A 24,670-nucleotide genomic window follows, 5' to 3' on the forward strand; every position below is an offset into this window, starting at 1 on the left:
CAAGACCGCACCCAGACTACGACCACAAGCATGACAAAATACTTCAAATGACTTGTGCAAGTCCGGCAAAGTCAAATCTGGTCCCTTAGTCAATTTCTCTTTCAATGTCCAAAAGGCAGTCACCTCTGTGGGTCCCCACGAAAAAGGTACTCCTTTCTGTGTCAAGGTATGCAAAGGGGAAGCAACCTCTGCAAACTTTTGTATGAACCACCTGTAGTACGAACAGAGTGCCAAGAAGCTTCTAACTTCATGGACATTCCTCAAATCGGGCCAATCACGGATAGTCTCTATCTTGGCCAGGTCCATTTGCACTTCTGCTGTGCTGCTGACACAATGTGTCCCAAAATGTCTATCCATGGTAGGAAAAATTCACTTTTCTTAGCATTAATCACTAATGTGTGATCTCGTAATGCCTGAAAGAATTGAAGGAGACGATCTCTGTGTTCTGCCTCATTCTTGGAGAAAACAATGATGTCGTCAAAGAAAGTGCCAACAAATAGCCTGTACTCTCGAAAAATCCTATCCATCATCCGGTTAAATGTCGAAGGAGCAATGGTTAAGCCAAAAGGCATCACCAAAAACTCAAATAAGCCAAAAGTCGTCCGAAAAGCTGTCTTGTAGACATCTCCTGGTGCTATCCTGATATGATGATATCCACTCTTCAAGTCAATCCTGCTAAAGCACGAGGATCCCTGTAACCTGTCGAGTATATCATCGATCCTAGGAATCGGAAATCTGTTCTTGATGGTGATTTCGTTGAGAGTGCTATAATCCATGCACATTCTCCAAGATCCTTTTTTCTTCAAAACCAACAACACTGGAGAGCAATACAGTGAAGTACTAGGCTGGACAAGACCCTTTTCCAAGAGGTCTTTCACTGAGTTCATAATCTTTTCATTCTGTACTCGGCTCACACGATAAGGTGGCCGATTCGGTGGCGTGCTTCCAGATATCAGATCAATGGTATGATCTTCAGGCCCTCTCAAAAGCAATCGGCATGAGCGTGGAGAAAAAAAATCTTGGCGTTCTTTTCTTCAGGTCAAAACATATTCAACTTTTATCCATCGTTCAGTTCTCCCAAAAGAATGAGTAAGAAAACTGAGTTCATCAAGTACAATCTCTAAGCCCTTCATTTATTTATCAAAGTCGCTTTCTCGGCCCGGTAGTCAACCACGGCGTAGTTCTTGTGGTACCAAGGGATCCCGAGTAGAACGTCACTCACGTGCCCTGAACACCCCTGTCATTGCAAACGAAGTTTGCCAATGCTCGGTGTAATGGCAACATCCTATCCGGGTGCCAGTCGAACTACCTCCGCCTGTGGCGTCAGTCTGTCGGGCGTAGTTCCAAATCGAGCCGCCAATTCCAAGTGAAAAGAAGTTGACCTTGGCTCCTTCAAAAGAGCTTCTTGATCCTTCGCTTTGCCCCGAAAGCGGCAAAGTTTGTACTTTCATTCATTAGATTCGGTGGAGGTCCCACGCCATGTGGTACCAGTTCTGCTTTTCTATCTGCCTTTTCTGCCACATTCCTCAGCTGCTCTCGAACTCTCAGACCTGTCGTCGTCTTTATCATTCTGTTCTTTCTGTGCCTTATCAGGGCACTTTGCGGAAATATGTCCATGTTCCCCGCATCCAAAGCACTTCCCCTCTCTGATGAAGCGAGCTCTCTCCTCAGGAGTAAGCTTGGGTCGTGCATCCTTTTTTTTTCTCTGGATTGCTCTTTTTCATTCTACTTTCATTCCCAGAAGTCTGTTCGGCTCGTTGTGTCATGGCCTCATCTGTGGGGTAGGTCAGACTGCAAGAATGAATGGCAAAGCCCCGCTTTGCATGACTCATCAACTCCTGAATGGAAGCTGACTTCTGTTCCAAGCAGTGATTTCGGATCTCTGTAGGTAGACCCAAGGTAAACCGCTCAATCTGTTCTCTGAACGAGATCTTCTTGAATGAAGAGGCGGGTAGAAAAGAGCTCCAGAATCTTTCACAATAAGAATTCACTGTATTGCTCTTGGTCATCCGGAGATGGTTCCAAGCAGCTCGTATATCTCGCTCAAACTCTTGAGTCAACCAAGAAGAAATAAAAAGCCTCTTGAATTTCAGCCATGTAACTGGCACAGTCTTGCTTAATAGAAGCGTGGACCACCAAGTACGAGCATTCCCCTTAAAGTAAGAGGCAGCTCTCCGAATCTTGGAGTGCTCTGAATAGCGTCCTCCCGCGAAAGCGATGTCAAACTGCTGTATAAAAGACAAAGCCTTCGAAGCATCTGAGTATCCTCAAAAGTATCAAACTTGATCGAGTGGCCACCTTTCTTAAACTCTCCGACTTTCTTGCTTTTATCTTCGAGAAAGTCATACTGGTTGGCTTTGTGAAAAAAATTCTTCTTGTTCGCATAAAACTTTCCGTCATCGGAATCTGAGCTGTCTGTAGACGAGTCCTCAGTAGAACTGTGAGTTTTGGGCGAGATTTAGCCTTCTTTGCCTTTCTCTTGCCCTTTCCAAAGCGTTGCTTCTTGCTTCGCTTTTTACCTTTTCTGTCTTCTTCGCTCGAATCCGAGGAGCTAGAAGAACAGTCAGAAGAAGAAGAAGAAGAACTGGGTACTCCTTCAAATCAAACACGCTTCTTCCATTTCTTTGCCTTGTCAAATGTCAACCAACGACCCAAATATCCCGGGAAGTCAGTGCCCTTCTTCTGCTTTTTGCCGTGCTTTTTGTCTTTCTTTTGCACGTCGAAAAGCTGAGCAATCCGTGCATCAACCACGTTCTCCAGTTCCTGCTCCGTATATTTTCTTGGAGGCAGAAGGTTTCTTGAGAGCGGGTTTCGGGAGTGGTGTTGTGGTTCTCTGCCACTCCATCTGTACCTCTTCCAAAGAGGTCTGGTTCATATATTTTGCCATCTTCGGATCCTTGGCAAAATTGAGTATCATCTTTATTGCATCGCCGATCAACTGGCGACGCTCTATCTCTCGCCGCTTCGCCTAAGTAGGCCAAGGCGGGCCATACTCTCTGCCTGAATCTTCGTTGTGATCCCAGCCCGCATCTCCAGATGCAGAGGGAGTCGACTGATCATTGCCTGAAGCCATAGGTGCCGCGGGAAAAAAATTTGGGGATCGGATTTCCCGTAGAAGAGAAATCGGCCGGGCTCTGATACCACTGTAACAAACTTGGACACTCCAAGTCAAGAATCAACCGCGACAGCACCAAATAACCACTTCAAATCAATTCACAGATCACAATAGATTTGCACTGGCCCGGCGGAGTTCCGTGCCTAGAGATATTGGCCCCAAAGACTGGCGCCCCTTTCGGTATTTCTTTTTGTATTAATCAATCATCAAAGTACAAGAGAGCGGTTAGGGTTTCACTCTTAGACTCTGCGTCCAGATGCTCTGAGAAGTGAGGCCCTCACCACTAATTTAAAGGTTACAATGGATGCCCAAAAGCAGAGCCCCAAAAGCTTTTAAAATCAAAAGCATCAGTTCTCTCTCTCTCTTAGAGAGTCTTTTCTCTTTTTTTTTATAAAAAAAAAGCAAAAGCAAAATTCACGTCGCCTGCAAAATGCAAGAGTGGCCAAAATTCACGTCGCCTGCAAAATGCAAGAGTGGCCTGCAAGAGTGGCCAACAATTTGTCGAAGGGAGATTCCGATGGATTTAATAGCCACAAGAAAGGGTCCCAGGGAAAACAATTTTCAGCCAAGGGCAATGTTGCAGCAAAGCCTTTTGAGCCTCGCACAAAGAAGCCCTCCATTGAAGAAGGTGATACGTCCAAGAAGCAGTCAAAGTCTTCTTCGGGACGAGGACAAGGACAAAAGAGGCATTTTTCTGGCAAAACTTTTGAGGAACGGAAAGCTCTTAGGGAGGCCAAGAAATGCTACATTTGTGAACAGAAAGGACATTTTGCAAATGAATGCCCACAGAAGAAGTCACAGGATAAGGATGACAAGTCAAACCATAAAGGGAAGAAGCCAAAGCCAAGTGCAGGACTTGTTCCAGATTTGGTTGGAGACCAGCCAAACACAGATGCCACGGAGCTGTGCAGAGCTTGGGGCAAAGTTAGAGACCAGACAATGCTGGTTTTCTTTGATCCAGGAGCTCGTGCAAATTTCATATCACCAAAATTGGCATCAAAGTTGGGCATTCGTGCAGACGAGATGGGTATGACAGGGGAAGCAGGTTTGGCATGCCCAGGTCATTCAGAGCCCGTTACTCCCATTTTGGGGAAGCTTCGTCTGCACATTCAGAGTTATGTGGATGCGGAAGAGTTTCATATTATGCCACTTGAGGGCTGTGATGTGTTACTGGGTATCCCATGGTGTTACAAGTTGCATGCTAGAAAAAAGATTACCCTTGTACATAGAGGAAAGACTCATGTCCTTGATGTAAAGAAGCTCAGTATGCGATATTATGGTCCTTTTCAGATTTCAGAAAAGATCAGCGATGTAGCTTACAGAGTAAAGCTACCAGAAGGCTGGAAAATACATAATGCTTTTCATGTCAGCCTTCTAAGACCCTTTGTTGGTAATGTGCTAGAGAATATGCTTGATGAGGAACAACCCGAAGTGGAAGAATTGGATGAGATCCTTGTTCCTGAACAGATATTGGCACATAAGGAAAGAAAGGTTAGAGGAAAAGTTGCAAGACGCTATTTGGTGAAGTTCAAGAACTATCCATCGTTGAATGCCAAATGGATGAAAGAGTCTGAATTGCTTGATTCACCTCAACTATTGCAATTGTATCTTGAAGCCTTTCAGATGGAACCCACAGTGACTTGATGTAGCCTTTTTGGAGCAAGGCAAGAGCATGGTTCACAATGCTCAAGAGAGTAGTTAAGCAATTGTATCTACTCTTTCCATACAGAATTTAGCTAGAGAAGTTTGTGCTTCAGAGTACACTAGAAGGCTTCTATGCTTGATATATGTGTCATAGCCAAGTTGGTGGGATTGTTTAATCGTCCAATGCTACATTTCCGGAAGCATGTGGACTCCCATCATAGAATATATGTGATATCAGGAGATATCACATGTATTATTGGCATGCAAGCGAGGTCGCTTGCAATATTTTAAGGGTGGGGTGTGTCACCAGGAGGTGTATTTTTCCTGTTGCCTTCCGTAAATAAGTACTAGATATTTTTATTTATTTTTATTTTTACTTGTTTCCCCGGGACCCTTGAAAAGGTGCAAGTGGACATTGCATGGCCAGTGTGAAACGGCTGCGTCCAAATAGGTTTCTCACATTGGGAGTCTGGGTCGGTTAGTCTGGGAGGACTTATCGGGCCAGTTAGCAATGAATTCTGATGAGTATGGAAGCCTGTGGCCGCCAAACGAAGTCTGGGCCACCCGGAAAGTCACTTACAACTTTATAAGTCAGTGGGAACTAGAGAATTAACTCAAAGGGGCAAACTGGACACTTGGCAAGAGGAGAGCTGCCTGTAGGACACCTCAGCTAGAGGAGGCGCCAAGAGAGAGAGGGGGTTGATTTTTTACTCACAAGTGACCTACAGTGTGTGTGTGTGTGTGTGTGTGTGTGTGTGTGTGTGTGTGTGTGTGTGTGTGAGTAGTATGTGCAAGTCTACAGCTTTAATGGAAAGCTTGCCTTCTTCTCTGTCTCATGTAGCGCGATGACTTGCTCTCGTGCATCTCTCTCTCCCCTTTGGCACATATGGTAATGCCCCACTAGTTGGGCTACTCAGATGAACATGTACAGTTCTGGGAGTTTATGTGCATTTGCCAAGGCAAGAGCCTTCTGAACAGGAACCGGATTAGCTAATTGCTAATCCCCCACAGGTATGCACAGTTCCATCGCGAAAGACTGCGAGTTCGGACAGTTTTCTCGCGTGAAAACTCGTCCAATTCACAGGGGAACTGTCCCATTGCGTGCGGGAGCCCTTGGGACACGCGTAGGCGTGTTTGCTCTGCTAAAAACGATTCAAAACAGCGAATTACAGTCTGCTGTGTTTTTCTGCAGGTTTAGGGTTTCACACCTAAACTGCAAGGGAACCCCGGGGGAGCCTCGTGAGAGCCTTGGGATGCGTGTACAGGCTTTTGGACACCCGGTAGTGAAAAACAGGGAATTACAGCCTGCTGAATTTCTGTGACAGCTCACCAGAAAGCTTCCAGATAGCGAGGGAATTCGTCCTAGACAGGTGCTTTTGACCTACAGGGGTTTTTGCGCCGTTATGTTGCCAAAATCAGGTCGAAAACCTGCGTTTTCAGCCCTCGTCAGGTTTGGACAGCTTTGTGAAAGCTTGTGCTAAGTGGTTGGATCGTCTACCTTAATTTGAATAAAGAAATACCGAAAGGGGCGCCGGTCTTTGGGGCCTACAGGGTGTCGGTCTCGTGTGCGCAGTGACATTCTAGTCGTTGGACGCAACTGTGTTCTCTTCCCTTCTCAGTGCTCTGTGTAAAGTTAACAGGTAATTGAAATAGTACCGCCCTCTACGTTGGACAGGCCGATTCCACAAGGGATACCCAAAAGCAGAGCCCCAAAAATCTTAAACTCAAAAGCAAAGTTTTCAAAAGCTGCTAATTAAAAACAACCAACATAATTTCCATACAGCGTACAGACTGCCAACACAAAATCCGATGGGATTTTTGGGCCTGCTGCTACGTCAGCATATAGCTTGCCGGTGCATTTCATCAAGGGGCCCTCGTTCTATGACCAGTTTGTGACACATACCTCGTTAGAAAAAGAAAACTGTACTCTATATTTCCTCAAATATGTAACTTTGATTGAAGACATGCCCTCTCACTTAAAGTTTGAGGGTCTTCTGTTCAAAATCTCAAGGGTTAGCTTGAATTCTTTTACTCCAAATCTTTTTCCGGATAACAACATATCCTTTGAGGAGAGGCAACAAAAATTTGTTGATTCCGTGTTCAATGATTCCCATTCCACTATAGGGATTAGAGTCTTCGTGCACTGAAGTCTACACTTTTGGCTTGCATAGTTGACCGCACCACCCATTGCAAAGTATCTTGCGGATATATTTGCATGTGCCTATGAAGTTTGGGTAAAAATCTGTTGAATTTCTTCATGTTTTCGGCATTAGAGAGGTTCAAGAATAGAGCTACCTTTGAAAGAGTGAACCAATACCTGTTCACATAATCATTGACTTGCTCATGCTTCTTTTGGTAAACCCGATCCCAATCTTCTTTGATGCCTTCCTCGGAGTGTAGAGGAAAAACATTTCTCAGAAAATTCGGCCTTGATTTGAATGCAAGTCTTGTTTTGAATTCCTTGCAAAGCTTTGGTATACCACTAAGTACTTGCAATCCCCTTGAGGTGTTTGGTCACATGCCTCATCTTTGACTCTTCTGAGAAATTGCCGTTTGCAAAGGCAACTTCAAACTGTAAAATGAAAGCAATGGCTTTCATGCCCTCCCTTCCGTCAAAAGTATCTTACTTGATTGTAGTGCTCTGATACCATTGTCACAAACGTGAGCGCATAACAATGTAAACTATACTCGGATAAATAGAATTTATCACTTAATATTAAAGCCAATTGATATAGAGAGAGAAATAGAGAGAAAGAGTAAGAAGATCAACACAGTACTAGGGACTAGAAGATGCACTAGTCTCCCCTTCCCTTAAGAGTATCTTTTTTTACTAAGGAGAAGTCTATACAAGCACTTGAACCGAATGTATTACCACGTTCATTCTAGAATCAGACTCGATGGTACTCAAAAGCCTCAACTTCCTATTCTCAAGGAAAACCCCTATTCCAAGGACCTTCCGTTCCTTATTCTGAATCATTGAGAACCAAAGTTCTCACCTCGGGATCTCACCGGTTTGGCATCCCTGCAACTCTTTTCCGGCTCTCTTTCCAGAGTCCTCTTCCATAGAAATCCTAGCAGCAACTCTGCTTTTGTGGATGCAAAGTCCTTGCTTGGGAATCAACTCCCTGATCCCAACTCCGGAGTCTAGCGCTGTCACATCCGTGGGTCTACTCCCCAAATACTAGGAAAAAACCCTTGGGTTGATCTGCTCTAGTTCCTCAATGCGGAGGCTCACGCCTTCCTTTGCTCCTACTCCCTCGCAGAGAGGAAGTACTCATGCAAACAAATACTCAAAGACAACATTAAAAACGTTACCTTTGAAGTCTCGACACTTGGAACGCAACTCGGTTCCCCAAAAGCAACTTCTCAGAAAAGATCTCTACGCGGAGAATTCTCTCTTCCGATCCTACACACAGAAGAGGTGTGTTCTTGAGCTGCTCCTCGTAAATCAACCCCGTCTATGACATTTATGGGATGAAAACAAAGAAAAACAGCAACTTGTCGCGATGGAAACACTCTCCATAGGCACTTCTTCGCGATGCTACCCGTCCACATGGTCTTGGTGACATCTGGTACACTTGGGGCAGCCATAGGCATCAGTGATGCCGTCTTCTCCGTGGTTGAAATTTACGACAACACCTCCTTACATTTTGCGTTGGCTGTTGCTTCTGTCTGAGAGAGAGAGAGAGAGAGAGAGAGAGAGAGAGAGAGAGAGAGAGAGAGAGAGAGAGAGAGAGAGAGTTCTCTTTTATAGCTCCTCGCAGTTGGCGGGAAGAGAGGCGGTCTCGCCGGCAGGAATAGGGGAGGAAGAGGAGCGCCAAAGAGAGGGAGAGAGGGATCTCTTGCACTCATCCACAAAGAGGGGGGGAGGAATCGTGCGCTGCAAGAGAGAGATAGCATTGGGTGTGAGGATTAGTGGTGCTATTCCTATAATTAAGACTTAAGACCTAAGATCAAAGTGAGACTCAAGAGACTGAATGTGTGTTTGATTGATTGAATGAATGCTTGAAAACTGAGTACAATAGGCTCCTTATATAGGAGACAAAGAGACACAAATGAAAAGACATGTCTCATGGTGAAGAGACAACTTTAAATATAAAGCCACATCCTTTCGGCGAAGAGCTGCAACCATTGGACGAAGAGTCGCAACCGTAGAGCGAAGGGGTGTGATCAATCGTCGAAGGAGTGTGGCTTTTGGCAAAGAGGCATGTCTCTTGAGCGAAGGGTCGTGACCATCCAAGCGTAGGGGTCCTCCTTGGCATGACACTTTGCGTATCTGCAACTAGGAGTAGATGTAATATTCTAACATAGTCACAATCGTGACATTCCCTCCTATTTAAAATGAGAGCCCGTGTCAAAAAAATGACTTCTAATGTTGATAGAACTCTGGAAAAGCATTGAATCTCCGAATATCTTCAATCTTTGAGTTATCCGAAACCTTCGTCTTGAACCTTTGCTTCTTGCGAAACCTTTTTGCTTTGACTGCTAAATCCCATGTCATTGCATTGTACAGATACTTTTGAGAAGAATTTGGCTTAATCAGGTTGATTGCAAGAAGAGATTGATCTTCAAAATTCTTCATGCAATGTAAGAATTTTGGTTCAAAATCTTCTAATAACTGTGAAATATTTGGTGAAGAGGAAATCTTCTCAAGGCATTCTTTAGAGAGAGTAACTTTATCTTTACGAATCACTAGAAAGAATTTTGGATTGAAACTGCAATCATCTTACAATAACAAATCTCAAAATTCTTCAGAAACTGCCACTTCATGACTTGCAATTGGCATATCATCATCCAACAAAGAATCAAAGAAAGCATAGTCGTCTTTAGACTCGGAATCTGGAACTATTTCCTTATGTTTGTCTGGTAATGAAGTATCACTTGGAAAAACTTCTTCATCAATAATAATTTTTGTATCTGCATCAGAAATCATATTCGCTTCATAATCCAGTATATCATGCTGTTTGACTTGTACATGTGAGTCTTCAATCACTCGTTCCGCATGATAAAGCCTGTGTAAAATCAATTCACGTCCATCTTTGAACAAATTGATAGTATGTCCTCGAAAGCTAATTGCTAGAACATATTGGAATAACCAATGCTGACCAAGAATATGTCGTAATAAGATAAAGGCATGACTTCAAAATCCAGTTGATTTGCATAATTTTGAATACCGAACTGTAACTGTCGAACTGTCTCATCACAAGTTAATATTGATCCATCTGCTAATTCCACATCATATAAGTGAGATGTCTTTTGAGTTGGTAAGCCAAGCTGTTGAACTATTTGAGTGCTGACGAAATTATTCAAGCATCCGTTGTCTACCAAAATATTGATGGAGCGACCATTGAGAGTTCCAAGAAGTCTCAAAATTTGCTTTGAAAGAGGCTTCAAAATTGAAGAATTGTACTGAGCATGCTTCATAAGAATAGTCGTATCCTCTGAGACACGATTTGTATTGACCACAGATTTTCCTTTATCTTGAGCAGAAGCTGGTTGTTCAGAATTCGATGATGTTTCTGCATTGGAATTTCTTTTCAAATTAGACGGATTTTGTCTCTTTGGACATTGATACCATCTATGGTCACCACCGCAAATTGTACATAAACCATCCTTCTTTGAAGTCGAATATGCATTTGACGAAGAGCCTTGCTAAGTATTGGAACATCGATCTTGAGAAAATCACGTCTTTTACCACAATCAAGTGAAGGATATTTGAGGAATTTCTGCTTTGAGATTGTTGATCTTGAGAATAGAACTTTGAAGTTGAATAAGGTGTTGTGGCTTGCTGTCTGAACTGAGAGTGATGTTATTGACTTTGGCTAAAGCTTTCTCTGCGATCGCGGTGTGAAAAGCGACCGCTGTTTAAAGATGTATCACTAGGGAAAAAATTCCGTGTAGGGCGCCAAGATGCTCCACATAGGAAATTGCAGCATCCAAGGTGATAGGGTTGTATTTGTGCACATCGTCCTTTAGGTTGGGTTCGAGGCCGTCGACAAAATTGTGAAGTTGATTAGAGGGACTAAGGGTCTCTATCTTCAGAGTTAGCCTTTGAAACTCTGTGATGTATGCGGCCAAGGAACCTGTTTGGCTCAGGCGGCGAAGAGAGAACCGAGCATGAAAATCTGCATTGGCAGGCTCGAACGCCTTGCGTATAGCATGCCAGACTTTATCCCAATTTGGTGTGTGTTTACCATCAACAACCCATCGTTGTCACCAAAGAAATGTTGTGTCCTTGAGCAGAGAACTAGCAAGTGCAACTTTTTTACTTTCTACTAAGTCCGTGTTGGACAAGTAGACCTCCATTTTGAATAGCCATTGGTCCAGCACGCGCTTGTTGTGACGGCCATTATACGGCTCGGGCAGTTTAACATCCAGTTTCTTCTTCTGTGCAACATTAAATTTTTTATAAAGTAATTGAAGTTCGCGATTGTCTACCTCATCCATTGGATCTGGTACGTTTGGTTCGTCCATTGAAGCTTCGGAAGAAGGTGGTGAAGAAGCAGCATTAGTCGTCCGAGAAGTCGTAGGACGCTCCGAGACGCTCCGAGAAGTGTTTTGCGTTTGCATCTGATCCAAATGAATGTGAAGTAATACGAGACTTATGGAAAGTGTGGCCATCTGCTCCTTAATAAGAGTAAGGGCATCATGAAATTGACCACCTCCGTTCTGAGAGTTCGGCATGCTTACGCCTCAAAGACAGGCATAAAGCACAGGGATTGTTATAGCCTTTACCCATTTCCACCCGTCCCTGGGAAAGTATTGCTATGGATTTTGTTTTTGATCTCCCGAAGACACAGAGTGGGCATGATGGCATTTGGACTGTCATCGATAGATTTAGCAAGCAAGCTCGCTTCATTCCAGTGAAGAGAACAGTCAAGCCGGATCATTTAGCAAGACTATTCATTGCAGAGATTTTCAGATTACATGGCATGTCTGAGACAATAGTCTGTGACAGAGATCCTCGATTCACGAGTTTGTTTTGCAAGGCTATTTCGAAGAACATTGACACACGGTTGCAGTTCTCGTCATCTTTTCACTCGTAGACTCATGGGCAATCTGAGATTGCAAATTGAGTCGTATTGGATTTATTGAAGTCTTACATTTCGGATGAGAAGACTCAATGGGAAAAGTATTTGCCCTTGGTGGAATTATCCTACAATAACACGATTCACTCTTTGACGGGGAAGGCGCCATTTGAGATTATTGAAGGTGCTCCGAAGGTTCCCCCCTTCTTAAGGATGAAAGATAAGATTTTTGAAGCCGACCAGTACATGAGGGACTTGGACATTGCTTTTGCCAAGGTTCGGGAGGCTTTACGGAAATCTCAAGAAAGATACAAAAAGACAGCAGATCGACATCGTCGCGATTTGAAATTAAAGGAGAACGATTTGGTGCTCTTACGTTTTGAGAAGGCACGCCTCAGAAAGAAAAAGGGAAAGGAGCGGCTTTTTCCAAAGCTTAGCATGAGATACTATGGACCTTTCCAGATAAAAGAAAAGATAAACGATGTCTCCTTTAGACTGAAGCTGCTCGATACTTAGAGAATTCACAATGCATTTCATGTGAGTCTCCTGAAGCTGTTCAAAGGCGATGTGCCCGATGATGGGGAGCCAGATGAGTAACCCGAAGTGAAGGAAAGCGAGGAGATACTCATTCCAAAACAAATATTGGCACATAAAGATAGAAAGAGAAAAGGTAAAGCAATAAGACGTTTCTTGGTTAATTTCAAGAATTATTCCGCATTGGATGCGAAGTGGATGGAGGAGGAGGACGTGGCATATACTCCTCGGATTGTGAATCTTTACCTTGAAGCATTTTGTTTAGCATAGTCTACTCCGATAGAACCCCGATTTCACCATGGGTGAATCTAGTGTAGCGGGCTTGCACAAGAGGGGAGTCACTCCGCTCCTTTGTCAACGGAATAGAGTCACTGATGTCCCTTTGGGTTTCGGGGATACTGATAGGCTGACAATATTTTGTTGTATGACTTTATGAACTGGAATTCAAAAAATGAATATGAAAATGATTGATTTGTACTTGACTTGTTTGAGTGCAGGAACTGAAAGACAAAATGAGTGCAACATTTTAGTCTCATAAATCTCTATAGACATGATTGCAATAAGGATTAGTGAATCGGGCATCTGTAAGGTCCCGAATGAATCTAGAAGCGATTACTAAATACGTTGTTGATTAATCATGGTTTGAGATTTGGAATGAATTTATATGTGATTTGTCCTGTGATGTCTTGTGATATCCGGTGATGTGACTGTCGATTTGTACAAGTGTATCAAGGAGTTGATTCCCAAGGAGGGGCTTTGCGTCCAGAAAAGCAGAGTTGCTTCTAGGATTTCTACGAAAGAGGACTCGGTGAACAAATCTGGGAAAAGAGTTGCAGGGATGCCAAGCCCTGAGTCTAGAAGGTGAAATTCAAAGGCGAAAACCTTGGTTCTTGAAGATTCAAAATAAGGAATGGAAGGTCCTTGGAATAGGATTTTTCCCTGAGAATAGGAAGCTGAGGCTTCCGAGTACCATTGAGTCTAATTCTAGAATGAACATGGTAATACGTTCGGTTCAAGTGCTCGTATAAACTTCTCCTCAGTAATAAAGATACTCTTTATGGGAGAGGGGGGGGGGGGGGGGGGGGACCAGCCCATCTTCTGCCCAATAATGTGTTGATCTTCTCTATCTTTCTCTCTATATATCTCTCTCTACATTGAGTATATTTTATATGGTTATGCGCTCCCGTTTATGATAGTATCCCAAAACCTCTGGCAGTAGTCATCCAAAGTGTCTTTCTTAGTTATTCTCAGATGATGCTGAGTTGTGATGACATCTTCTTCATATTCTTCCATTATCCATGTAGAAGTGAAAACTCTCTTGAATTTTATCCATTTTTTAGGTTCTTCTCTGTGTAACAACAAAGTAGACTACCATGTCACAAAATGATGTCCACCCGGAAAACAAACAGATTTCAAAAGATTATAAGTTATAAGTTGTTCCAACTTATAGGGTACCCATGCGATGGGACCTTGGGGACACTAGAATAAATAAAAACTCCAAATCATGTGGACGTGCTGACGTGGCAATGTACGGGATTCCGCGATTTGCGCTTGCAGCTTTTGGCCCCAGATTTTGGACTAGATGCTTTTGGAACTTGTAGCTTTTCATGTGGCTTCTTTTGGGGCAACCCTTGTAAGAATAAAAGAGCCCTTGGGGCCTCACTCTGCAAAGCATCTGGACGTAGAGTCTAAGAGCAGAGGTCCCTCGGGAGTTGTGCTTTGCAATGATTAATGATAAAGAAATAGCGAAAGGGACGCCAAGCTTTGGGACCAATACCTCTGTGCACGGAACTCCGTCGGGTCATGTCGACTCTCTCTCTCTCTCTCTCTCTCTCTCTTTCTCTGTTAAAGTTCAGTGATTTTGAAGTTTTCGTTCGTGTGTTCCTATTCATTCTCGCTTGGAGTGCCCAAGCCTGCTACAGTGGTATCAGAGCTTAGAAATATTCTTCCCTCTAAGGAGGACCATATCCATTCTGCAGCGCACAGATTCTCAAGGAGAACACGACAGAACAGTCGAAATTTTAACTGTATGTGCAAGAATTTTTGTGTCCGAAACCCGGACTTATTAGCCATTCCCACCCTTACTTCATCGCGCATCGGGTACGCTCCTATCTTCATCCCTCTATTTTACAGGGCATAACTCATAAAGAACCCCAGATTACACATGGGTTCTCTCGGAGAATTTGGCAAAGATTATGTCAACCTTTAGTTGAAATCTGGTGCGGGAATTGAAGAAAACAATGAAGATTTGGACAAATTTCTGGTGGAAAAGTTTGTAAGAGCAGAGTACAGACGTCACATGTGTGAAAAGATTGATAAAGTACTCCAGAGACCCAAGATTTGCGAAACACTTGAAGGATTACCTGGTTGATGAGATTTACTCGAGATAGCAAAAGGCCAATGATTCTCCTCTTAGGTCGGGAGGAAAGCTGAAAGGACATACGAGTGCAAAAAAGCGAAACCTGTACTCACAGAAAGAGATGGACAAAATTCTTGAGAAGAAGAACCAGAGGAGCACTAGAAGACAAGCGAGGGAATTCAAGAGTAGCCGAAGAGCACGGAAGAAAAGGAAAGATGAAAGCCGGATTGGTACTAGAGTTTGTGAGGACCGACCCCGATCGGATGGACGGAAGTACCGAACTTTGCAAAGCATGGGGCAAAGTGCCAAACCAGGAAGTCCTTATCTTCTTTGATAGAGAAGCCAAGTCCAACTTCATTTCAACCAAAATTGGCGGCTTGACTTGGAATTACGCTCGAGGAAATGGGGCCACCACCCGAGGCTGTTCTAGAGGTACCCGTACGGTATGTTGCCATTACACCTATCATTGGGAAACTATGTTTGTATTTCCAGGGGTGTTTAGGGCACAAGGACTTTTACATCATGCCTTTAGAAGGGTATGACGTCCTCTGAGGAATCCCTTGGTTACCCAACAACAGCACCGTGGTCCATTATAGGGCAAGGAAAGCCATCTTGAAGAATGAGAAGGGCAAAGAGATTGTACTTGATGTAAAATTGAAAGGCGAGTCCATCCCACTTGATGCTATCCAGTCTTTTTGAAAGAGCTCAATGATGATCAAAGGTCAAATATGTATGACTTCGAAAAGAAACGACAAGATTTATCGGCAAGCTCAAGCTGACTATCTCCCTTAGGGCTTACCAGGCGAGTTGCCCTTTTTCACGTCTTGAAAATCACACAATTGATTTGATTCCCGGTAGTACACCACCCAACCGGCCACCTTACCGAGTTGGCCGAGCCTAAAATGAAGAAATAATGAACTAGGTAAAAGAACTTTTTGAAAAGGGTCTCATCCAACCTAGCACTTCACCTTTTTGTTCACCGTTGTTGATAGTACTAAAAAAATATGGATCTTGGAGAATGTGCATTGATTATAGAGCTCTCAGTAAAATCATCATCGAGAACATATTCCCTATCGCAAGTATGGATGATATTCTCTACAAACTTCCTCTCTCTCTCTCTCTCTCTCTCTCTCTCCTTCCTTCACATCCAAAAGCATAATTGCTTCAATACAACAACAATCATAGAGGAATCTTATGGCAAACTTATTAAATCCGTTCCTATACACAAAGTGGGAGATTACTGTGAAGGGAATGTGGGAAACACAACTCTTTCCATGGAATATAATGATGTAAAAAACCATAGCTTTACTAAACATTGGGCCAGGAATTGCCATAGCCAAAAGCAATTTGGAAAGCATGGGGTAAACTAGTAATCAGGCAAACAAAAATGAAATTATAATTGGTAGATGGTCACATTGATGAGCGACCAATGCGTTTTCTAGAAAATGTGAGAGTCATCTCATGCTGGCTTGACTACCAACATACATTTGTCATTGTAGACTTTGGAAAGAAACTCAACTACCACAATGGGTTCTACTTGTGTTGGCACTGTTGATATGGTTTGCTCGAGTCTTTCGTATCGCTTTCTTCAATAAAAAATTCATAGTTGTCCCCCAAGTCCATTGTATCTAGGGGGCATGCTTCTAAGGTAGTGTGTTTCTTGCTATACAATACATCATGCAACTCTTTGTTGAGTAGACCTTCAATGAACAATGAGACAAGCCTCTCCTCATTTGGACTCTCCAAGTCTGGACATTTGTCAATGTACTACCTCATTCTACTAACACAATCTATCAGAGACTCTTTTTTGTGTGTGTTTAAAGCTATAGATTTGAGGTACCGTACTATGCTAGATTCCCATCTTTGAGCATGCATCAAAAAATCTTTTAGCCAACGTTTGCAAATATGAGATGAATCTCGGAGATATGGTTTGAAACCAAGTCAAAGACTTATCTTTTAGGGTCATTCCAAATCCTTTAAATTGAGTATGGAAGTCAAGTATTCTTTCCGCTCTCAGCACTTGCCTGAAGCTTGCTAAGTGGTCATATGGATCCTCCGATCCACTGTATTGCTTGACCCATTTCTGAACATCGATTGGTCTGACTCTCCAATTATGCTCGACATCTGCTCTTCTAGCTAGTGGTCCTACATCCAAGCCTTCAAACCGGTTGCTTGGTAGTGGTTACCATTTGACCCACTTTTGGTTTTGGTGTCACTCGATCTTTCTCGTTTTGTGGTGGGCTCCGTACATCTCGCCCAATTCTCATCATTGAGATGGGTTCCTTGGGTTGCACTGTCCCATTCATTAGCCATGTTGCCAAAAGATATTTTTGTTGATCCAAATTTTCAGTCCATGTCAGGTCCTATTTCCATGATCATGTCTCTAATCGAGTAGCCTTGGTATTTGGTCTGTTCAACCTCTTTTGGAGTCATCATAACAAAGTTATTGTTATAGTAATCCCTCAAGAGGTGTACGGAAAAGTTTGCTGCACCTTTCTCCTTGATCTTGAAATAATACATAATCTTCAAGGGTGTTGAATGCCCTGGTTTGATGTGAGCCATCCATAATAAATTTGTCACATTATTGTCTTCCCAACAATATACTCCTAGTCTCGGTTTTTCAATCGGTATACGCTTTAGAGGTTTTATATCCATCTGATCAAACCCTTCTGACTCTAACGCAAGTGGTCCCTCTCCTTGGTGGTCATGAATGTATTGACTTCTAGTTCCCATCCGTCCATCGTGTCAGGGTTTACGATCTTTAAGTATTGCATTCCATATAAATATGAGTCCCATGATTGTTGGTCTTGTAAAAGATCAATATATGCTTGAACGTGAGCAATGTCCCAATACCGAAGTGAGGGCTATCATTGCCACAAGAAAGGCCATTTAAAGAACGATTGTCACATTTTGCAACGTGAAAAGAGTAAAGCCATTGTTAAATATGACCCTCCTTAGATCAATTCAATATTGAGGAGCTCAATGTACTTGAGTCTCCACCAGTTGAGGTTGCTCCTAATGTGTCACAGCAATCAGATGTCCTTATATTCACTGTTGATTTGAGTCCACATGCAATATTGGATTTTGATTTGTATTATGCACAATCAGTCAAGCTAGGTGACTCTTATTAGCTTGAAATTTGTGGCATTGGATATGTGAAGTCAGGCAAGAAGCTCAAGGGTTTACGCACTGACAACGGGAGGAGAGTACGTCTCCACTAAGTTCAAGAAGTTTTGTATAGCAAAAGAGATATTAGGCAATAGTTTACTGCGATGTACACACTTTCTCAGAATGGTATTGCTGACGTATGAATATGACAATTCAAAAGAGAGTCACAACCTTGTTTTCTATAGCAAAATTACCGCATCAATTTACATCATCAATCGATCACATTGTATGCCATTGAACTTTAAGATTCCGCAGCAGATGTGGATTGGCAAGAAGCCAAACTGTGATAGATTATGTGTATTTGGGTGTGAGGCATTCTCACATGTCGCTAAAAAGCTACACAAGATGCTAGATCCCAAATCACACAAATCTGGTGCAGATGGAGAGATGGGCTATTGTCTCTAGCATTCAGAATCTAGAAAAGTTATTTGTAGCTCACAAGTTATCTTCAATTAGTCAAAGATGCATTAAAAGCATGCCAAAGAGGTTGAGTATTGTAACGTCAGATTTGAGGATGTAGCTTCAAGCGAGATCAAACAAACTCCTCAATCTACTCAATTAGTCGAAGATGCATAAAAAGCATGTCAAAGAGGTTTGAGTATTGTAACGTCAGATTTGAGGATGTAGCTTCAAGTGAGATCAAACAAACTACTCAATCTACTAGTGATGTTCCTACCGCTAGTAGTGCTCCAGAGAGAGAAAAGTCCAACAATTAGGCAGTTGAGGAGATCTACGTAGGTCTCTTGTGTCCCTGAGCATTTTCAACTAGGGTTCATTGTTTGTTGGTCGTTGACTGCAGAGAGCTTACCTGCTACCAAGAGGCTATTCCGATAGAAGATAGCAGAAGTGGGAGCAAGCAATGCAATTAGTAGAGTATAACTTGATTATGGCAAATGAGACTTGGGAACTGACAGAGTTGCCAGAAGGAAAACAAGCCTTGCCTCGCAAATGGGTGTATAAGAAAAAATACATGGATGAAGATCCCGAGCATAAACTTTATAAGACTAGATTTGTTTCTAATGGATTCAAGCAAAAGAAAAGTGTGGGTTTTGATGATATTTTCTCTCTAGTATTCAAGATGACTACATCACGTCTTGTGCTTAGACTAGTAGCCATTGAAGAAGATGTCTATATGAAACAGCCAGAGGGTTCTGAAGTTGAGTTGGAAAAGCCTACAAGAGCAAAACTGGTGTGTAGATTGTGTAAGGCATTGTATGGCCTAAAGCAATGGTACCAGAAGTCTAACAAATATATGCAATCTCAAGGTTATCTATAAATCCAAGAACGCCACTCCTTGTATACTCAGAAGTTGAACAATGGTTCACTTATCATCTTGATACTTTATGTCGATGACATGCTCATTGCTAGAAGTCTAACAACGAGATTGACATCTTGAAGAAGTCACTTGTGTATCAAGAGGGATATGAAACGTGGAATATTAGTTATCTCAAGAAACGTATATCCACAAGGTCTTGCAATGTTTTAATATGTTGGGGAGGAAGGTTACATTGAGTACCCCAATTTAAGCATACATTGAGTATTTCAATGTAAGCATATGCAAAACTTAGCAAGAATGATGCTCCCCTGATGCTGAGAAAGCAAAAATGGCAAAGGTGCCATGTTCTTTAGCAGCAGGCAATCTTATGTATGCCATGGTAGCCACCAGACCAGACATCGCATTTGCAGTGGGAGTAATTAGCAGATTTATGAAAAATCCCGGTAAAAAGCAATGGAAAGTAGTCAAGCACATTCTGAGATACCTTAAGGGTACAACAAGCAAGTACTTACGCTTTGGGAACAGTGACATATCCATCGTGGGTTACACAGATGTGGACTATGTGAGTTGTGTGGATAGTTGAAGATCATGTAGCCTTGATTGCATAGTCCACATATGTCCACAGAGTTGTATTTCTATTTGTTGGAGTAGCCTTGTCATGGAGATCATGTATCCATGATTGCACTTCTTCTTCCATCATGGAGGTAGAATACGTTGTAGTTTTTAGTGCTAGCATGGAAGATGTATGGTTAGCTCATCTAGTAGGAGATCTTGGCATTTATCAGACTCTAGTGGTACATTGTGATAGTCAGAGTGCTATTGCATTATCGAAGAACCCTGTGTTTCACTCCAAGTCGAAACACATCGAGGTCAGATATCATGTGATACAGGACATCTTGACTAGCAAGCATATCAAGACAGTCGAGGTCCATAGAGATGAAAACCTTGCAAATGGGCTCACAAAGAGCGTAGACTCATAGTGGTTTGCACATTGCATTGAGATAATGGGGTGTAGAGTGAAGCCACTTGAATGTTTCACGATTATACATGTTGTACATACATAGGCCACTTGGGCCATGTTGGCCTTCAAGTGGGAGATAGTTGGGGTTCAGGCCAACTGTCCGGACCCATTACTAACCTATCACTAAACCTAACCTTATTCGTTGATGGTTAACAGAATAAGGAGCTTGAACTAGTATTATCCTCACTGTGCTCTCCACCCACTCTAGAACACTTCAAGCATGCATGCATCCGCACACGTGCTCTTCACACTTGGTTGGGAACAAAGAAGAGACGCTTGTCCTTAAGCTTGATTGTACTAGGCTGATACAAAGTGAAAAGCATAGAAGTATGTCTGCATTCTGTAATAGAAGAGCTACAACTTTGGGAAGGTATAGAAATAGCAGACATGAGCTAACATGCAAGTTGTGGTAGTGTCTTGATCAAAGGTTACTTGAATGTGAATGCATGACTTTTTGGGCTATGAAGAATGGTAAGGTAAATTGAATATATTGCAGCACAATAAAAAGTGTACCCATTCAATGTGCTTGTACAAAATTTAACAGTGGTTGCAATGCATGGTCTGTGTGTGGGCCAAGGTGGTGTCCTTGTCAATTGCTATCGCTCAGAAAAATGACTTATGAACATCCGAAATTTTCTTAAAGAGTTCCATGACATACATGAGGGATTTCTAGGGTAACAACCTCAATGGAGTGGAGTAAAAGTGTCCACATGATGAAGGTATTTTGCAATGGATGAACAAGATCTCAATGTTGTTCATGTTGCCCTACTGAACAAGATTAAAAATCAACCATTTGTCAGATATGATGTACATGTTCATGACTATGGGATCATCTCATTGGAAAGAAAGATAAGCTTTGTGCAAGGGTGGACTTGTGGTATGTTGAGCGGATGGAGCATTATTGGCTACACACTATGCAAAAGGGGGGATGAAGCTACTTCAATCTCCTTGAGTTTTGTTCAAGGTCCAAGACTGTAGGAAGGTGAAGGATATCATACGGCCCTTACGAACAACAACTTTCTTAATGTACTACTCAAAGTTTGACCTAATACTGCATCCTTTGGATTCAGTTGATTTGATTATTTCATTGATGATTATCATTCATGCGTATAAAACTACAACTTATCTTTTATCCTATATTTTCTAGACTTAACACACACTTGTGAATTAACTACATTTATGGCTTCACTTGTGATCCATCATGCCACTTTACATTGAATTGTATGCTATATGTGTCTACTCATTGACTTACCTAAGCACATGTGATTATATTTTCTTGACCTTAGTGGAATTCGTTTGTGTTTTTCTTGCTTTGGAGATTAGGTTATCATGATTTTAAGTGGTAGGCAGATAACAATGGTTTTTGTTTCTTCTCCCAAGTAAAAGTGAATCATGATCATGACATATTAAATCAAGTTGTACATGATATGAAAGTAATGACGATTCTTTTGGAGATGCCATTTCATAGTTTCCAAGTTATTACATTTAACAACGTGTTCTCTCAATCTATTTTAAAGATCCTCAAGGTTTTACCTTTAAGAAACTATCCTTACAATTTATTGATGGACACTCACACTTTGAACTCCCTCTCATTGGTATGCCATCTTAATCTTTAGAGTTTTCTCTCATTAATCCTATGATTCCAACTTTCTTAAAGGTTTTGCAAATCTTTCCATAGATGTGCTCCTGATGTTATGGTGCATTGAATGGATGTTGAAATGATTGATTGAAGGTTTTTCACATCTAAAGTTTGCGTTGCTCGGTTCAGTTTTGTGGTCTTACATACCAAGGATGGTTCTTCATTCTCTCCCAAGTATGAGGGTAAGGTTTTGAGTATTTGGGTTTTAGAAAAACTTGATTGATATGATCCCTAATCTCCATAGAGAAATTGTCCGTTCAATTCCATGGGTAGATGTCCTAGCCATAATTTTTATATTAGAGCTGATTTCAATGTCAGGCTTCCATCGTTCACCTCTTTAACTCTTTTCGACAAGTGATTCGGCCAATCTTCTTCCATTAAGAGGATTCCTTTTAGCCTGTCGTCACTACCTAATACAATGATTTCATGTTTGTCATTTTCAACTAAAGAATCCCTCAATTCTTTAGATTCTTTTACCTCCATTGGTTTTTGTCTTGTTTCATCCTTTAGTAGATTCCCAATTGTTTCCAGTTTTGACATCTATGTCTCCGATATTGTTTGTGTGATCCTCACTAATTTTTGATAAACTTTTAGCTTTGCGTCTCTCATTTTTTATTTTTATTTTTATTGTTTGACTTGCTTGAAAAGCTTCCAAGGCTACACTGATAGGTTCATGAATTTTATCTATTGATATTGAGCCTTCTGATTTTGGCTTTGGTTCCTTGAACTCAATTGACATTGACTTCGTTCTTTCCTCAAACAAGCTTTTTCTCTTTGATTTCTCTTCGCTATTTTTGCCTCTTAAGGATATAGCATTGTTGTTTCTCTTTTTTTGGAGTCTTCTTATTATTGTATTAGAGGTGTTTTTTTTTTCCTTTGTTTGTGCCCTTGTCGGGACGACCTTCGTCACAAAATAAAGTTGATATAGACTCCTTGACACAAACGTCCATGGTAGTCAATATTTGAGTCCATTCAATGCCTTGAAGAAGTGTTCAAGAAAAGGTTCATGTATATATTCAACATCATTCATTTCTCAATCCAAGATGAAATCCTCCCGCTTTAAACTGCCATTCTGTGAAGCCCCACACATCTAACTAAGAGTGTCTTTGTTTAACCATGATGATAATTTAGTGTCATATGATGTTTCGAAATCAAAATCTTGGATAAGTGTTTTTAGCATATCCTTGTAAGAGTGATCTTTTAGGTTTATTCGTGTAATTGATTCGACTTGTTTAAGATATAGTTAATCATTTTTCCAATCGTGGATTAATAATATTTGTCTCATGAAGGGCTACCACATTGTTTCAATCTAAATGGTAATTAAAGTGTCATTAGATGATGTCACGAGATTGGGCATCCTCATTTTGTATGTGGTTAACTACAATTGGGATAGGTGGCGTGTAATGACTAATTATTGTGTTGTCTTTCTATTTTTACTAACAGTGAGTTGATGCTGTGTAAATTGAAATTCTAGGAGTTGAAGAGAAGGTGTCGGCATTAAAATCATTATCGGCCATTTTATTTGCATAGTGTTATAATTTATTTTTTCAATAAGCCACTATGACTCGCTTCTAAATAATTAGAGAAAACTCACCTAAAGAGGGTCACACAATAAGTAGTAGCCACCACACAAAAACTAAAGTGGAACTAAGTGTAAAGAAGGACCTCCAATTTTTGGCACCAATAAAAATTTACAAGATTCCTCTCTCTCTCTCTCTCTCTCTCATGCTATGCTATGTACTCTCTAATCTTATCTGCATCATCTTTCCCTTATAATATTTCACTATATTTTGTATGTATGTGTATGTGTGTGTGGTATCATAGTCTAGATTTGTGTACTTAGGTATTGGGAGGAGAAGGAGAGAACGATTTCTTCCACAATTCGAATTGCTCATATACTTAATGTTACAAGATTATGTATCCTTCTGTTATATGTGATTAACTACAATTGGGATAGCTGACGTGTAATGGTTAACTATTATGTTGTCTTTATATTTTGACTAACAATGAGTTGATATTGTGTAGATTGGAATTATGGGAGTTGAGAAGAAGGCGTCGGTAATAAATTATTTTTGGCAATTTTTATTTGCATAGTGTTATAGTTTTTTTTTCCACCAAGACACTATGAATCGCTTGTAAATAATTAGTGATAACTCATCCTAAAGAGGGTCATGCAATAAGTCGTAGCCACCGCACAAAGACTTAAGTAGAACTAAGTATAAAGAGGAGTCTCCAATTTTTGGAATCAATAAACAATATCAAATACTAAACTTCACAAGAGGTGCCGTGGAGTTTAAGGATACAATCTTTAGGCCATTGATTTGCAAGATCTCTCTCTCTCTCTCTCTCTCTCTCTCTCTCTCTCTCTCTCTTGCTATGCTATGTTGTGTACTCTCTAATCTTGTTTATATCATCTTTCCCTCACAATCTTTCACTATCAAGTCTATATTTTGGATGTGTGTGTTGTAGTGTCATAGTCTAGGTGTGTGTACTTGGGTGTTGGGAGGAGAAGGGAAAAACGGTTACTTTTATAATTTCAATTGCTCACATACTTACCTGTCAACGATGTTATGAAATTGGGTACCGTTCTGTTGTATGTGGTTGACTACAAGTGGGATAATTGGCATGTAATGGTGGTTAAATATTGTCATGTCTTTCTATTTTTACAAACCATGAGTTGATGGTGTGTAGATTAGAATTTTGAGAGTTGAGGAGAAGGCATCGGCAATAAATTATTCTCGATCATTTTTATTTGTATAGTATTATAGTTTATTTTTTCAATAAACCACTATGGATCACTTGTAAATACTTTGTAAGAACTTACCTTAAAGAGGGTCATGCAATAAGTGGTAGCCACCACACAAAAACTAAAGTGGAACTAGTGCA

General features: G+C 41.4%; 1 protein-coding gene across 5 annotated transcripts in view; it reads left to right on the forward strand.

Moving 5' to 3' along the window:
- LOC147430000 (pentatricopeptide repeat-containing protein At3g09040, mitochondrial-like) overlaps positions 1–24,105 on the forward strand; it is an 85,940-nt gene extending 61,835 nt beyond the window's left edge. Inside the window, exon 3 of one of the 5 annotated variants that reach the window (XM_086496195.1) lies at positions 23,810–24,105. The gene's annotated coding sequence lies outside the window, so the exon portion shown is untranslated. Of the gene's footprint in view, positions 1–20,689; positions 20,713–20,818; positions 21,278–23,809 lie in introns of those variants that run through there. The other 4 variants (XM_086496187.1, XM_086496193.1, XM_086496191.1 and 1 more) reach the window with 4 other exon arrangements.
- Positions 24,106–24,670: the final 565 nt, after the last annotated feature.

This window comes from Adiantum capillus-veneris, chromosome 22 (assembly GCF_014529385.1).
Source record: "Adiantum capillus-veneris isolate H3 chromosome 22, ASM1452938v2, whole genome shotgun sequence".
Taxonomy (NCBI): domain Eukaryota; kingdom Viridiplantae; phylum Streptophyta; class Polypodiopsida; order Polypodiales; family Pteridaceae; genus Adiantum; species Adiantum capillus-veneris.